Genomic DNA, 15,573 nt, shown 5'->3' on the forward strand with positions numbered 1-15,573 from the left:
ATCACAGATGAATCACTGCAAATTATGATACCAGTCATGGATCTTATCAAAATTGGCGACTCATCCATTTTCAGCAGTTTTGCTAGCCATGGAAAAATGCAATTTCTTTCTCTCCCTCCTCCAAAGGCCAAAGGAACATGATTGCCTCTTTTCTCCAATCTATTAAAAAAAAAAAAAAAAAAAAAAAAAAAACTTACCATTCTTTATTGTTTTGTGCACTTTAGTGCTTAATTTATAGAAAGAAGACTGTCCAAGTCCATTTTGAAGTCAGTCTTTGAAAAGGCTAATTTTGTGTTTTGATTTTCTGACTTTAGAGTAATAATGATAAAGATTATTATTATTAATACTTATTCCAATTTGTTATAATATTAATTATTTTATGTGTAGTTTTAGTCTAGTAAGATCATTGAATTTTGAGTCAATAACATATATATTTATGTCCATCTTTGCTACTTATAGCTGTGTGCCCTTATATTCATTATTTTCCTCATTCAGTTTTAAATTCCTCATTGGCAAAACAAAAACACAGATAAAACATGTCAAATTTACTTCCCAAGGGTATTGTAAGAATCAAGCAAATTAATTATGCAAAATATTTTAAAATTTCAGAGCATGATGCAACTAATATTTATCCTAATTATTATTCCCTTGTTATTTTTGTTCTAAATGATTTTGTACTCCACAAAGCATTAGAATTCTATGCATACTTCAAGTTGGGATTTACTATTAATTTTACATTTTTTGTGTACTTTTGAATTGGTAGCTGTCCACTTCTATATATGAGAGCTCATTTTTTATTCTAATGATTCTTTTAAAATGTTGTATTTTGTATTTAATTAATGTGTATTGATGGAGATCAGTATGGCATTTTAATACTTGCATATGGTATGCACTGTTTAAATCCAATCTTCCTTAATCCACCCTCCCTGTACCTGACCCCTTTCTAAGCTCTAGTAATCATTTTGTTATTTTCACATGATATTTTTTAAGTTTTCACGTGTCTTTCTGTGTCTTGCTTATTTCACATGTCTTTCAGTTCCCTTCATTTTTCTGCAAATTACAGCATTTTATTCTTCTTTATGGCTGACTAATATTCCATTTTGTCTATATGCCACATTGTCTTTATTTTATTCATCCATAGATGGGCACCAAGGTTGATTCCATATGTTGGATACTGTGATCACATGGGCCTGCAGGTATCCCTTTGGTATGCTGATTTCAGTTCCTTTGGATGTATTCCCAGGAGAGGAAGAATTAGATCCTATGTAGATCTAGTTTTAGGTTTTTGAGAAATTTCTGTATTTATCTTCATAATAGCTGTACCAATTTACATTCTTGCCAACAGTGCACGAGGGTTCCTTTTTCTCCACATCCTCACCAGCATTTTTTTTATAATAATCATTCTAACTGGTGTGAGATGATATGTAATTGTTGTTCTGATTTGAGTTTGCCCGGTAGCTAATTGTATTGAGCATTTTTTCATGTATTTCTTGGCCCTTTGTATTTTTTCTTTTGATAAGTGCCTATTTACACCATTTTCCCATTTTCAAATTGGATTACTTGTTTTGTGTAAGTTTTTTAAGCTCCTTTTATATTTCCCTCCTTCTGTAGTTTGTCTTCTCACCTGTTATTTCCTTTTCTATGGAGAAGCCTTTGACCTTGATCTCATCCCATTTGCTTATTTTTGCTTTTGTTTCCTGTGCTTCATATACAAAAACTTCATTGCAGAGTTTCCCTTAGGTTTTCTCCTAATACTGTCCTGCTTTCAGTTCTAACCTTTAGGTCCTTGACCTACTTCGAGTTGATCTGTCAACAGGGTTAGAGACAGAAATAGAGGTTTCAATCTTCTGCATACTGATATCCAGTTTTCCTAATACACTCTATTGCAGAGTCTGTTCATTATCCAATCTATGTTCTTGGTGCTTTGTTGAGAATCAGTTCATAGTAGACACATGAACTTATTTGGGGGAACTTTCAGTCTGTTCCACTGGTCTATGTGTCTGTTTTTATGCCAGAGCCTTGCTATTCTGTAGAATGCCTTAAAATCAGATATTGTGATGTTTCCAGCTTTGTTCATTGTTCAAATCTCCAATATGGAAACGTCCTTGTATAACTGAAATCTCACTCCGTCAGAGGTACCACAACCAAGGACAACATCTTAAATACAGGGCAAATTTTCAAATATAATTTTAACTTAATTTTGTTCCACAAAACTTAAATCATTTCAATTCAACAAAGTGACTATTTTTTTTAAAGTTGCCCTGAGCCTCCACAATGGAGGCAGTTTTGGGTTATCAAGTTCATTGCCAGGAAAGAAACAAGGGTTGCGATTGCCATAGATAGACCTATGGAGAGAGAAAAAAGTTCGCTAAGATGGTGGAAGTTGCTATCAAGTGCCAGTTCCAAATACAAAAACACTGTGAGGTTTCTTTTAGATTTCTCAAAGAAAATCATTATAGTAACCTGAAAATTTAATAAAGTTCCTTGAATTTAAGCAGTCTGGGGAATTATTGGTTTTGAATTACCGGCAATCGTGAACAGGGTTAAATACAGTTTCAGAATGAAAATTAGTTTTATTTTGTCAGGAAGTGAATGAGCAAAGAGGAGCAAAGGCAAGAAAGAGAAAGAGAGATCACTGGGGCTGATACCAAAAAGTGCAACATAAATTCAGAGATGACAGAGCAGGTGAGGATTGGCAGTGCGGCCACCACAAAGTCACCTACAGCTGAGAACGAGAGAGAGAAAGAGAGAAAGGGAGGAAGCCACAAGGCAAATGTGAAATCCACTTCATTCCTTGAGGTCTGAATGAGAGCTGGTCTTTTCTCTCCCACACTTTGTAATGCCCTTATTAGAAGTAGCTGAAAGAATAAAAACTCCAAGATCCATGGTTCCTTCTTTCATGCAGAAAACTTTGCTGCAGTCTCATTCGAATGAAAATTAGCAAGTTGAGCAGCCTCATCTGGGATGCTCAGTTCTGGTCCTCAACATGTTGCAACATGACTTTTATTTGCATTTGATTTTATCAAACACATGCCCATTCTCCAACCAGTGCTCACATTTTCCCTCTGACTCAGTGGAAGTTTCAGGAAAAAGGATGTATAGTTGTCATTCCTCACAGATATCCTATCTCACAATTGGACTTTACCAGTTTATATGACTGAAATGATCCATCATGGAGCACTGACATCAAAAATCCTGCAGTCAAAACCCTGTGCCATTAACTGAGTGATGTTATTCAAGTCACTTAATTCGTTATGCTTTTGAACATCATTTCCATGATCAGAAAACAGGTACCAGCCCAGAATGGGAAGAGAAAATTTACATCTCAGAAAAGCTGTTGGCTCTCTTACCCCTGCCCACCAACCCTGAACCCACCGATAGGAAGGACTATATCTGAAAACCTATGAGAAAAAGAAAATCTTTCTGAGTTTAAAAAAAAAAAAAAAAAGTAGAAGTCACAAGCATTCACACTAAGTTCAGATAAAAGTGAGAACTTCGGAGGTTAAATAAGGCCACTTAGAATCCCAGCTGCATGCTTACTAGCTCAGTGGACAGTCATCTTTCCTAACCTGAGTTTCAGTCTTCCCTTTGCAAAAGACAACCAGTTTATATCAGTGAGATTTCTTTGTGTTTTAGGTGAAATCATTTATTCCATGTATTGTTTCACTAATTGATAAAAAAAATTTTTTTGGTCCAGGGATTTGAATCCAGGGGTGCTCAACCACTGAACCACAACCCCAACCCTTTTTAAATATTTTTATTTAGATACAGTGTCTTGCTAATTTGCTGAGGGCCTCACTAAGCTGCTGAAGCTGGCTTTGAACTCAGTAAACCTCCTGCCTGAGCCTCCCAAGACCCTGTATTTATAGGAGTGTGCCATCACATCCTGCAGAAAGAAATATTTTCAACAACTTCTCTACCAAGCCCTTGAGAACGTATTGGTGAATAAAGCAGATAGAGACCTCTGTCTCATGGAGGTTTTAGCTGTGGTGGGAGACAATAAATATTAGCTATAATAAATAATTTATATGGCATGGTGAAGGTTACAAATGCTCTAGGAGAGAGAAGTGAGAGTTTGGAGTTTGGCAGGAGGTTTGGTGGGGTGGGAGAGTGTGTGGAAGCGTCCAGCATATTGATCAGAGAAGGATTCATGGAGAAAACTGGATTTGAGCAAAAGCTTAAAGAGAGTCCATAAGTTGATCCAGGGGTAAGGAGAGCAGGAGAGCACTGTAGGCATCAGCAACAACTAAGTAGAGGCCTTATTGGTGAGCAGACTGATGTGGTTGGAAAGAAGTTAGCAATACGTTCAGAACCTGGTAGAAGAAACCCAAGAGAATCAGATCACAGAGTCTCACAGACCATGGTGAGGACTTAGAATTTCACTCAGAAAGGAATGGAGATCTTTTGTAAGGTTTTAAGCAAGACAGTGACATGACTTACTAATGTTTTTGAAAGGCACTGTTGACTGCTGTGTTGAGATTTCTCAACTGTGGGGACATAGGACACTAGTAAGACAGCCAGTTAGGAAGCAGAGTATAGTGTATCAAAGTGGAATTCCTGTGAAAGACAATGTTCTAGAATGTTCTAAATCCAGGATTAAAATACTAATAAAAAGTAAGATAATGTTTAAAAAAAAAAAAGGAAGCAGAGTATAGGAGAAGAAAAAAGCAAGTGATGCTTGTGGAACCGTGAGAAGTGTGAAAATAAGGGCCTGAGTTAAAAGGAAAGCCCACAAGATTCCCCAGAGAACTGAATGTTAAGTGTGAGAGATGGGCAGGCCTCTAGAGTTTGGGGTGGGATAACTGTGAGAACAGAATTGCCATCAGCTGAGAGGAGGAAGATCATGGGTTCAGCAAGTTTCAGGACAGAGAGATTAGGAATTCAGTTCAGGCATAATGAGTTTTAGATTCCTATTAAACAAATTCCTATTAAACAAATAAAGATGTCCAGTGGGCAGTTGGATCTATGAAGTCAGAGTTCAGAGGAGATATCTGAGTTGGGTGTTTCAATTCAAGAGTCACCAGCATTTAGAAATATCTAAGCCATGAGACTGAATGAAATCAGCAGGCAAGTAAGTAAAGGTAAAAAGTGAAGAAAACCAGGGAGCAGGAGAAAAGAGCAATGACCGGTGAACTAAGAGAAGGTGGGTGGGGTGGGGGCAGTGCCGGAAAGGCAAGTCAAGGAAGTGTATGTAAAGGAAGGCAAACAGCTAAATGTGGAACCAATTAACCGGTGACTTCTGCTCCTTCTAATGTTGAAGATTGAACACTAGAGAAGCACGCCAAGGCAAGCATATTAAGCAGGTTTATTTAAAGGTAATAATACAGACTTCTCCCGCGAAGGAAGAAGGGGGCCATGGCTGATGTTCTAAAGTCCCAAGAAGTGAGCACACCCTACATCTTTTATAGGTTAAAGTCTCTTTTGTTCTCCCATTCTCTCCCCCCTTATCTCTCCTTCCTGCCTATGTGACTAGGCCCTGTTGTGCATAAAGTGAGAAGCATGGGCAGGGGGAGGGCCAAGGTGATTCAGGCAGGTAAGGGCCCAGGGGGCATTAATTAGCAGCTCCTTGCTTGCAGTCCTTGATAAAGGCAGGTAAATTTGGTAATCAATGGGCTCTGGAGATCCTTGACATTCCATTCTTCCAGGGACAGTCTCCAACTTCCAGAGGCAGATGGCTTCATGGCTTCATTTCCTCGATTTGATGCAATACCCTATTTCTACACTAACTACCTGTCCTTAATTCTGGCTTCACTAGGTGTCCTTAGCAGATGAATGGATAAAAAAAGTGTGGTACATATAGACAATGGAATATTATTCAGTCTTAAAGAAGAATGAAATTATGGCATTTGCTGGTAAATGGATGGAATTTGAGAATATCACGCTAAGTGAAATAACACAATCCCAAAAAACCAAAGGCCAAATGTTTTCTCTGATATGCAAATGCTAACACACAATAAGGGAGGGTGGTGCTAGGGAAAATAGAGGTACTTTAGATAAAGGGGAGTGAAGAGGGGGCTAGGGATATGGGGTAGGAAGGATAGTGAATGAATCTGACATTATCACCCTATGTGCATATACGATTACAAGACCCATCTGATTCTACATCATGTGCAACCAGAAGAATAAGAAATTATACTCCATTTATGTATGATGTGGCAAAGTGTAGTCTAATGTCATGCATAATTAATTAAAACAAATTTAATACACATACACACACACACACACATATATATATATATATATATATATACACACACACACATACATATATATAAAAAGAAGGTAGTGATCAGTGATAATTGATCCTAGGTCATGTAAGGTGAGGACTGAGAGTTGACTCCGTACCATAAAGATCTAGCCAACCTGTCAAGAGAAATTTTGGTGGTGTGGCGAGGAGGTGGAGGAAGACTAATCATGATGAGCTTGAAGAGATAATAGAAGAAAAGTGAGAATAGATGTTTTCCCCAAGCAGTCCTGCTGAAAAGGGTAGAAAGGAAATGGAAAATAAATGATACCCAAAAGGGAGTCCAATGAAGGCTTTCTGATGTGAAAAGAAATTACAGCATGATTCAGTGCTGATGTTCTATGTGTTAAGCCCAGGGAAAATGGCTAGTCACTTGGCAGCTGGTATTAGCTATATTCCATAAGAACCCATTCTGACATTCCATAATCTTGACTGTCATAAATGTTTATGTATTTATAATTCCCAACATATACATACCTGTGGATATATGTGATGAGGTTAGTCTATGCCTGGGAGAGTAAATGGAAAGAAAACCAATCTCTCCCTGATTTGGGTATAGCCTTCCCCCTACATTTCAGACACACCATTTCAAGGAAAAATATCCAGGATAATTACCACTTCCCTTTCCAGCCATTTTGATCCAGACCTCTCATGCCAAGAGACGTACATTCTCCTTAGAATGCCTTATTTTCTTTTTGGTAAATTAAAACATGTTCTCAGAGAATCGATGCCCCAGAGATGCTTAGATCTTAACTGATGACTTCCCCTACTCCTCAAATCTATCCCATTCATTCTACCCTTGAAATATTATGAAAAAGAGAAGACTAGAATAAGGACTGGACCAAGAGAAAAAAAGAATGTCATTAAGAGAAAACTTGATCGAAAGTGACAGCAGCTGAATCATCCAAATGGGAAGGACCGAGGGAATTACACCACAATTATTGAAGTCCATATAAATTTGATGGGTGTTTTGTCTATCATTGGCTATTCTCCATTTTCCAGTAGTAGTACCTTGATTTTTCTATTGAAAACTGTCTCTCTGCTGTTGGCTATAGACCTGGTGGAATGTGGATCTCCTTGCTATAGGCAAAACGTTCAATCTGGAGAGTCAATTTTCCCCTTGAAGGATGTGACATCGGGAGGGAAAAGAGTTTCCATTGTCTTCTTGTGGAGACGGGAATTTCCTCAAGAGAGACGGTACTGGGCCCTCTTTCCCAGATGCGGGTCTTGTCTTCTGTCAGTGGGCTCTGCTGTCCCCATACCAACTGTTCACACAAGCATCCACTCCATTTACTCAGGATCTGTGTGCACTGTTGTTAAGTACTTTAAGTATAATCTCTAGATTGCTCTGGTCCTCTTGCCTTCCAAGGGTCCTTTATCTATGAGTTATTATACATCCGAAAAACCAATTCCCCCCGTCTCTTTTTATTCCCCTTTTGGGTTAAGTTAGACACATCTACCTGTCATGCAACGATAGAATGCTAGAAATAGACTAGTTCACAAATCTGATTGTTACTGTAGACTTTTTAAATGACTTCTTTTAACACAGAGTTTACTAGGCAGAGATATGCCCCTGTGTACAACTTTAGGTCCTTCTAGCACTTTCACTCAGTGACTTTATAGAATCGCTCACTATTAGATAACAATTAGAAATTACTATTCCTCCTGTTCACCAGGTCCTCGATTGCATGTCAACAAATTAATGCTAAAATCTCTGTTCCTTTATTTTCTCTTTGATGCAACAATAATGATTAAATAAATAACACAGCAGTACCTAATATGAACTTTAAAGGATTTCTTAGTTCTTTTGCATATTCTAGACTGCCATTTGTGGGAAAAATGAGATCCTTTGTCTATTAAAAATTCTTTTTAATATCTAAAATGGAAATTAGCTATCGAGATGCCACTCTCAAGAGCCTTTTGCTCTTGGCTATGAAACCTTCATTTGAAAGCCTTTTCCTTTGAATTCTCTGCCACAGTTTTATGGGATGCTCAATGTAAACAGATGCCTCATATAAATTTCATTTTTATAGGTAGCTAATATACTAATATCCTACAGGGATAATTTAAGCTCCCAGGTGTCCAGGTTTTAACTAGGCTACAAAGAAAATTTAGCCAAGGACAACAGGACAAACCACCTAAGCTAGAAATGTCATGGCTTTTACATGAGGCACAAGGACTTCAACAAACTTCCCAACAGTGTCATACAAAGAACAATCTGGCTAGGGAAGAGACTCCATTAACTGAGGTGAATCAAATTTATAGATTTTGTTGGGGCCATTTAGAAGCATGAAGTCCTTGTATATATTATTTATATGCACAATCCCACATTGAAACTTGGAGTAGTAAAATGCCTCATAATGAGATGGCATCAAAACATCTACTCTTCCCACCAAGCTTATTGTTCTGAAATTACAGAACAGAATCTATGCTGTTGGAGCGTCCATAATGCAAAAATAGATCAACAATTCCTATTATGAACACACATATCTATGACTGCATGTAGGGAAGTTCCTGTTGAGATGAAATTTAAACCCTCACAAGAGAAGCTAACTGCCATGCTTTATACTCTTTTGAGTATACTGGAAGCGGTTCTTTGAGTATACCCTAAATACAAAATGACCTTTGTTAGTTATTCAAACCCATGTTTGGGAGTCACTCTTTGCCCTGGTGTAACAGATCCTTTTAGAGCTGTCCCGCCAATCAGACATGAACTACTAAACTCAGAACTAGGAAGGAGGTGAGTACACGAGCTTCAAGGACAAGAAGTTTATTGAAAGAAACCCATCCCTACCCTTTGAAGGCTGGATATTGGACAAACTTCTGCAAATGATTAGCTTAGTAACAACTGAGGTCTGCAAAAGGAAAAGCAAGGGAAAAGGGTGCAGGACTGAGGGCCAACAGAAGGCTTGGGATTGGGGGCCTCAGGGAGTTTCATGCAGCATCTGTCCAGAGCTGCAGTCTCCTTAGGCATAGAAGTAATGCTTTAGGGCAATGGTCCAGTATGAGTGTAAACTCTAAAAACTAAACTAGAAAAACCACAAAACCTGTGTGGTAGCTGAACTTCTACACTGCAATGGGAAGCAAGTCAGGGAGAAGTTTTCAACTAGCTGAGACACAGTTACACAGAGAAGAGGTCCTCTTGAATTCTGTCCAAGGTACAGATGGGAAGCAAGATGAACTCCTTCAAGTCTGTGAATCCCAGGAAATCTTGACAATTTAGACATACAGTTTCCCCTGAATTAATAATTGTCAGATTTTCTCCTAATCAGATGTGATGACTACTTTTACGTGTCAATGTAGTTAAATTCTGGTGCCCAGTTGTTTGATCAAACACCATGGTAGGTGTTGCTAAGAAAGTATTTTGTAGATGTGATTAACCATCATGTGACTTTAAGTAAGATAATCCTCAATGTGTGTGGGCCTCCTACAATTAGTTGAAGGCCTCAAGAACAAAAACTGAGGTTCACTGTAGAAGAAAGAAGTTTGCCTGGAGACTATAAAACAGAACTCTACCTGAGTCTTCAACATGCCAACCTGTTCTATGGATTTTAGCCCCCATTATCATGTTAGCAAATTTCTAAAATAAATCCTCTTCCAAACTCTCTCTTACTCTTTCCCTCCCTCCATAGAACAATACATAGATACATGCATATATTTATATACGTATGCATGGATACATATATGGATGCACATACATACACACACTCTTATGTGACCAGGTGAATGCTTGAGCACTTATTTGGAAAAAGGGAAAATATACATCCCTGATCAATAGAGTAGAGGAAAGACACCAGGGGAAGGAGGATGGGAGGGAAAAGAGAAATACTGGGGAATAATTTTAACCAAATTATATTGTTATATGGTGTGCATTTGTGATTATGTAACAACAAATCCCATCATTATGTGCAACTATAATGCACCAATAAAAATTATGGGAAGAAAGGCATCCCTGTGTGTAACCCCAAATGGTAAGGTAGTCCTTTTTGTTTGCCAGCTTACATGCAGTTCACAAACATAGGCTTATATTCTATCACTATAATGCTCAAACCCTCACACGGAGTTAAAATGACTTATTAAGAGTTACACATCTTGCCAATACGATTATCATTCTTCTTTTATAAATAACACCCCCATATCTTCCTTTTTAAGTATATTTTCTGTAAATTATCTTTCTAACATTATATTGCACTCAGAATGAAACTACAAGAAAGGGGAATCCCAGGCAGGCTCTTCTTGTACCATACTTTCAAATAACCCCAGGGCTTTGGTAGAATTCCTAAATTCTCTTCAGGTCTCAGAGACAGACAGGCAGGGACTCAGTGAAATCTACAGCAGAAGCCTAGTTCAGAAACTGAGAACTCTAGGACCCAGAGAGAAAAGACACATGGCCATTCCTCTGGAAAATAAAAAGGAGAGAGAATGCCAAAGCTCGAAACTAAAGAGATCAGTAACCTCAAATTAAATTCATTAATTCATCCAAAATGTATTAATTAAGCAGTTACTATGCAAGGAATTGTGCTTGGCATCATGGGGCAGGGAGGTGGGAGAACAATCTTCCAGAGCTGTAAAGTATATACCCTATATATGCTGGTCCTAGTTTAATAAAAATGAATATAAGAAAGATAGAGAAATGTGGTGTGTCTAGAATGTACTCCTTAAGTGAGACAAATAAAAAAATAATTGTAAATGAGATAAATTTAAGAGATATCTGGGCTGGGTATATAGTTCAGTTGGTAGAGTGCTTGCCTCACATGTACAAAGTCCTGGATTCAATCCCCAGCATCACAAAAAAAAAAAAAAAAAAAAAAATTAAGAGATCTCACAGGTGTGGACAGGAACCAATTGATGAGAACCATATGCAGGAGTGATAAAGAGTTCTGGAGTCCGGAGACACAATAGTGTCAGCTAACAGAAGATGAGCGTGCAAGAAAGAGCCAGGTTAAGTTCTTTGGAGGCCTTAATCCCCAAAGAGATTTACAATAGGGCTAATTTTCCTTAATCACCACCATGTAGAATTTGAAGCAGAATAGTACTTACTTGTTTTAGTTAAAGATCCAGCTATTTCTGAATGTTTCCCCAAGGATGGTCACTTCACTGCTTTTCTAGCAATTAGACATTCTTTCAAAAACAATTTTCTGGGAGGGTGCTTCTGTTTTACTGGTTCATTCTATTGATTCTTACTCCATACCTGGATGCATAAAGTTTTATTGGCACACAGTGACATCCATTCATTTATGCAACAACTATGGCTGCTTTCCTTCTATGATACCAGAGTTGAATAGTTACAACAGAGACTGATGGCCCTCAAAAACTAAAGTATTTCCCATGTGGATTTCTTAGTGGGAAAAAAATATTCTCCAATTCTTGATCTATGGAGTAATTTTGCATAGGCAGAAATGGAAAAAAAAAAAAAAAGCATGATATTTGTTTACCTGGGAAAATAGACTGGCAACTGGCAACTTCATCAAGAGAACCCAAAATTGCAAATTAGGTACATGGGTAGGAATGTACAGGGGTCACCCTAATGGACAGAACCTCCAATTCAGTCTGCCTCCTAGAAGTAGATCACCCAAGACTGAACTGAAAATTGAATAAATATTATGAAAATGACATGTATGCAAAGTAGTACATGTTTACCTGACCACAGGACTAACCCATTCCAACTCCATCCCTATGAAGGCACCCATCGTCGAAGTCACGATCAAGAGTTGTTTGATAAGCACATATTCAGAGAGAGGGGCTGAACTGAACTGGAATAGCAGCAGTTGGCGAGAGCCTAAGCAGCCATCTTGTATCTTATTTTGAGGTGTCTGTCAATGGAGACAGAATTCCAGACCCAATCAGGTTGCTCCACAGTGCATGGACAGGCACTGCCAGGATCTGCCTCTATAATCTCCTTCTTCCCATGTGGCCACCTGCCCTTCTCATGCACATGTTCTTTGGAAACAAAAGAGGGTTCAGTCAAGTTGTGCAAGCCAGTCTCCCATCCATTCAATGTCTTTAGGTCAAGATCACTCTCTATCTCTTTTCTTTCTTAATTTTCAAGAGCTCCTCTTTATTGTCTGTGAGTTCAACTCGGAGGACTGCTGGCATATTCTTTGCTCTTCCTTCACACAAGTTGAGAGTGGGTTCAGCCACCCTCATTGTCATGCACCTCACCGGGTGAGTAATTACTTCCTCAGGAACTCATTTGATGCTACAAGCATGTGTTCACCTATTCAGGAATGTAGACAAAGAGCTCATTTACAGGCCCTAAAACCTTATCAAATCCTGATTTATACAGGTAACCACATCAATAAACACATCAAAATCCTGCTGGGTAAGTGACAGTCACTAAATAACACTGAATGTATCTTTCCTGACGGACTCTGATTCAGAATGCCTAATCTTTCTGGACTGTGTCTGCACTGGCGGCAAAGCTCTAGGCCACGCTGACCACATCTACCCTACTCTGTAAGGCATACCACACCGGGGTTATTTGACATTTTCAGTCATTTCCTTGCCCCAGTGATTGATAACATAGCACTGAGTTATCATGTATCAATTGCATACTTTTTAAACTACGCTAACATAGAGCAGTCTAGAATAATTGTTGCTGTTTGAAGAAATGTTTGCAAAGCAGAAAGGTTTTAAATTCTTTGAAAGATGGAGGAAAGAAAAAGAGAAATAATGTTTTTAAAGCTAGTCACTTTGTTAGGTACTTTCCACGTGAAGTATTTATTTTCAAGTTCAGAGCACATACCTATTTCTTAAATGAAAGTGAAGGCTTGGGTAAATTAAGTAACTTGTCCAAGTTCTCACAGTCAGTAAGTGGTGATTTCAGGAACACAAACTCAAATCCCCCTTTCTCTAAGGTCTGATCTCATTCCATCATACCATGCTGACTTTTTCCAACATCAACTAGCTAATAGGCTGGGAAGCTCTTGAAGCCACTGATGCATTGTTATAAAAAGCATCTGCTTTGAAATAGAATTCATTCTTTATTTTTTAAATATTTTATGTATTTGTTTTTAGGTGGTGCTGAGGATCGAACCCAGGGCCTCACACATGCCAGGCAAGTGCTCTACCACTGAGCTATAATCCCAGCCCTGGAATAGAATTTATTCTTGGTTTTAGACTTCCTAAATTCACCATCACACCCAGAGCCCTTTCAATTACTTTCTGGAATAAGGCAGAGACCAGCAACATAAATAAATTGGTATTTCTATTATCTTTCCTTAATACTAACTCCCGAATAGTCACTAACAAGCATCACCTACCATCACTAGTCATTCAAGGAACTCAACAAGTATTTTTCTAGCACGACTTTGGGCCACCCATTCCTGATGAGCTTTGAAAAAGATGCTTCCTATAGACGGACCTGGTGGTTGAACACATCAGCTACACAATAGCTAAGGATCCAATATAAACTTGAACAAATCAAGGTTTTGAAGAGGTTGAAGAAGAAACATTTTTTACAATCACTCCGTTTTTATAATGTGCAGAAAGAGCATCAGAGCACCAAAGTATAATTAAAACTGCTAACTGCACATCTGATTTGCCCTCTCCTTGGAGTGGTTGACGCTAAACCTGCTCAACCAAGAAATCCTGTTCGATAGGGAAGGCTTACCAAATCACAAACAGTCAACCATTTCCAGTGAAAAGAGTCAAGCAGACCCTGGCAGTGACATCAAAACTCGATGCTATCTCCCCTGCCCTTCTTGGAAATGTTCTGTTTTCTGATATGCTCCAGGGGTGTGGCAGCAGATACCACCTGCAACACACCAGAACGTGAAAAAATTCAAATGTGAAATGGAGGGTACTGACTCAGAAAAAGAATGGAGCATCATTTGCTCTTTGAACCTCAGTATCTTCTTCTACAAAATGGACATGGTACCCTTATCTCACAGGGGCATTGGAATGCCAATGAAATATGGGTTGGTAGAATGTTTTCCATTTGCCAAAATATTATCAGACACGTAGTATAAACCAAGTTTTGTGCCAGGCACTGGGAATACAAGAATAAACAAAACAGATGCTACCCATGTTCTCGTAGGTCTTTATAGGCAGACAAATTAAATGAATAGTCACAGGATGAGATAAGTAATTTGTCATTGTTATAAATAATATTATAAAGTACATAGTGCTATGGAAATATATAATAAAGACTTCCTGAATAACACCACCCCAAAATGTAAGTGTCCTGATCCCCAACGCCCATGAACATGTTACCTGACATGGTAAAAGCGATTTTTGAGATGTGATTAAGTTAAGGACTGAAGATAGGATGATTACTTGAATTATCCAGATGGGTCTAGTCACAAGAACCCTAGAAGTGAGAGAGGAAGATAAAAGGAGATTTGATGATAAAAGAGGAGTTTTGAGGGATAGGACATGAGGAGGACTCAACCTGCCCCTGCTGACTTTGAAGATGGTTTGGAGAAGGCCACAAGCCAAGAAATGTGGGTGGCCTGGCAAGAAACTCTCTTAGAGCCTCCAACATGGAAAGCAGAAGGCTGACATTTTTATATTAGCCCAGTGAGGCCTGCCTCAGACTTCTGACCTTACAGTATAGTAAGACAATAAATTTCTGTTATTTTAAGACATGAAGTTTGGTAATTTGTTATAGCAGCCATAGAAAACTCATACAGTCTTATACCTAGTGGACTAGGGAGAGGAGAGGGTCAGAGAAAAGCTTCTTCAAGGAATTTCACTGTGATTTAACAGGCAAGATGATATTGAAGTACCTGTCTCCCCCTTTTCATTTTATATGCTAACACTAGCACCAATGCCCATGACTCTCTTTCAGGTGGCTTCTGTATGTTTTTGTGAGGCAGCTGGTCCAGAATGTCATATTCCTGACAAGTTCCGTAGAACCAGGTAGCTCTCCTTTTTTTTTTTTTTTTTTTTTTTTTTGGGTGCTGGGATCGAACCCAGGGTCTTGTGCTTACAAGGCAAGCACTCTACCGACTGAGCTATCTCCCCAGCCCCCCCAGGTAGCTCTCTTTAAACAGCACATCCACAGCACCTGCTTCCCTTCTTTCAACAAACATTTAATGAGCATTTACTATCTGCCAGGCTCTGTTCTAAGTGCTGAGAGTGAACATTTTTGTTGTGTCTCCACTGGTGGAGAATAACTAGAGTTCATCTTTATGCAAAAGATTAACTCCATTTGATCATAATTTCTTTTGAAAATCAGAATCACTCCTGGAAAACTTGGTATAATCTTAAAAAGTGCTGTAGTCTTAGAAAGGACCAAGAAACAAGGCACTCAATCCTATAGAGACCCCCCCATGAACAAATTTCAGACACTAGCAATTTAGTCTACATGGCCAGAAGATTCCATT

The sequence above is a fragment of the Sciurus carolinensis genome, chromosome 17 (assembly GCF_902686445.1).
Source record: "Sciurus carolinensis chromosome 17, mSciCar1.2, whole genome shotgun sequence".
Taxonomy (NCBI): domain Eukaryota; kingdom Metazoa; phylum Chordata; class Mammalia; order Rodentia; family Sciuridae; genus Sciurus; species Sciurus carolinensis.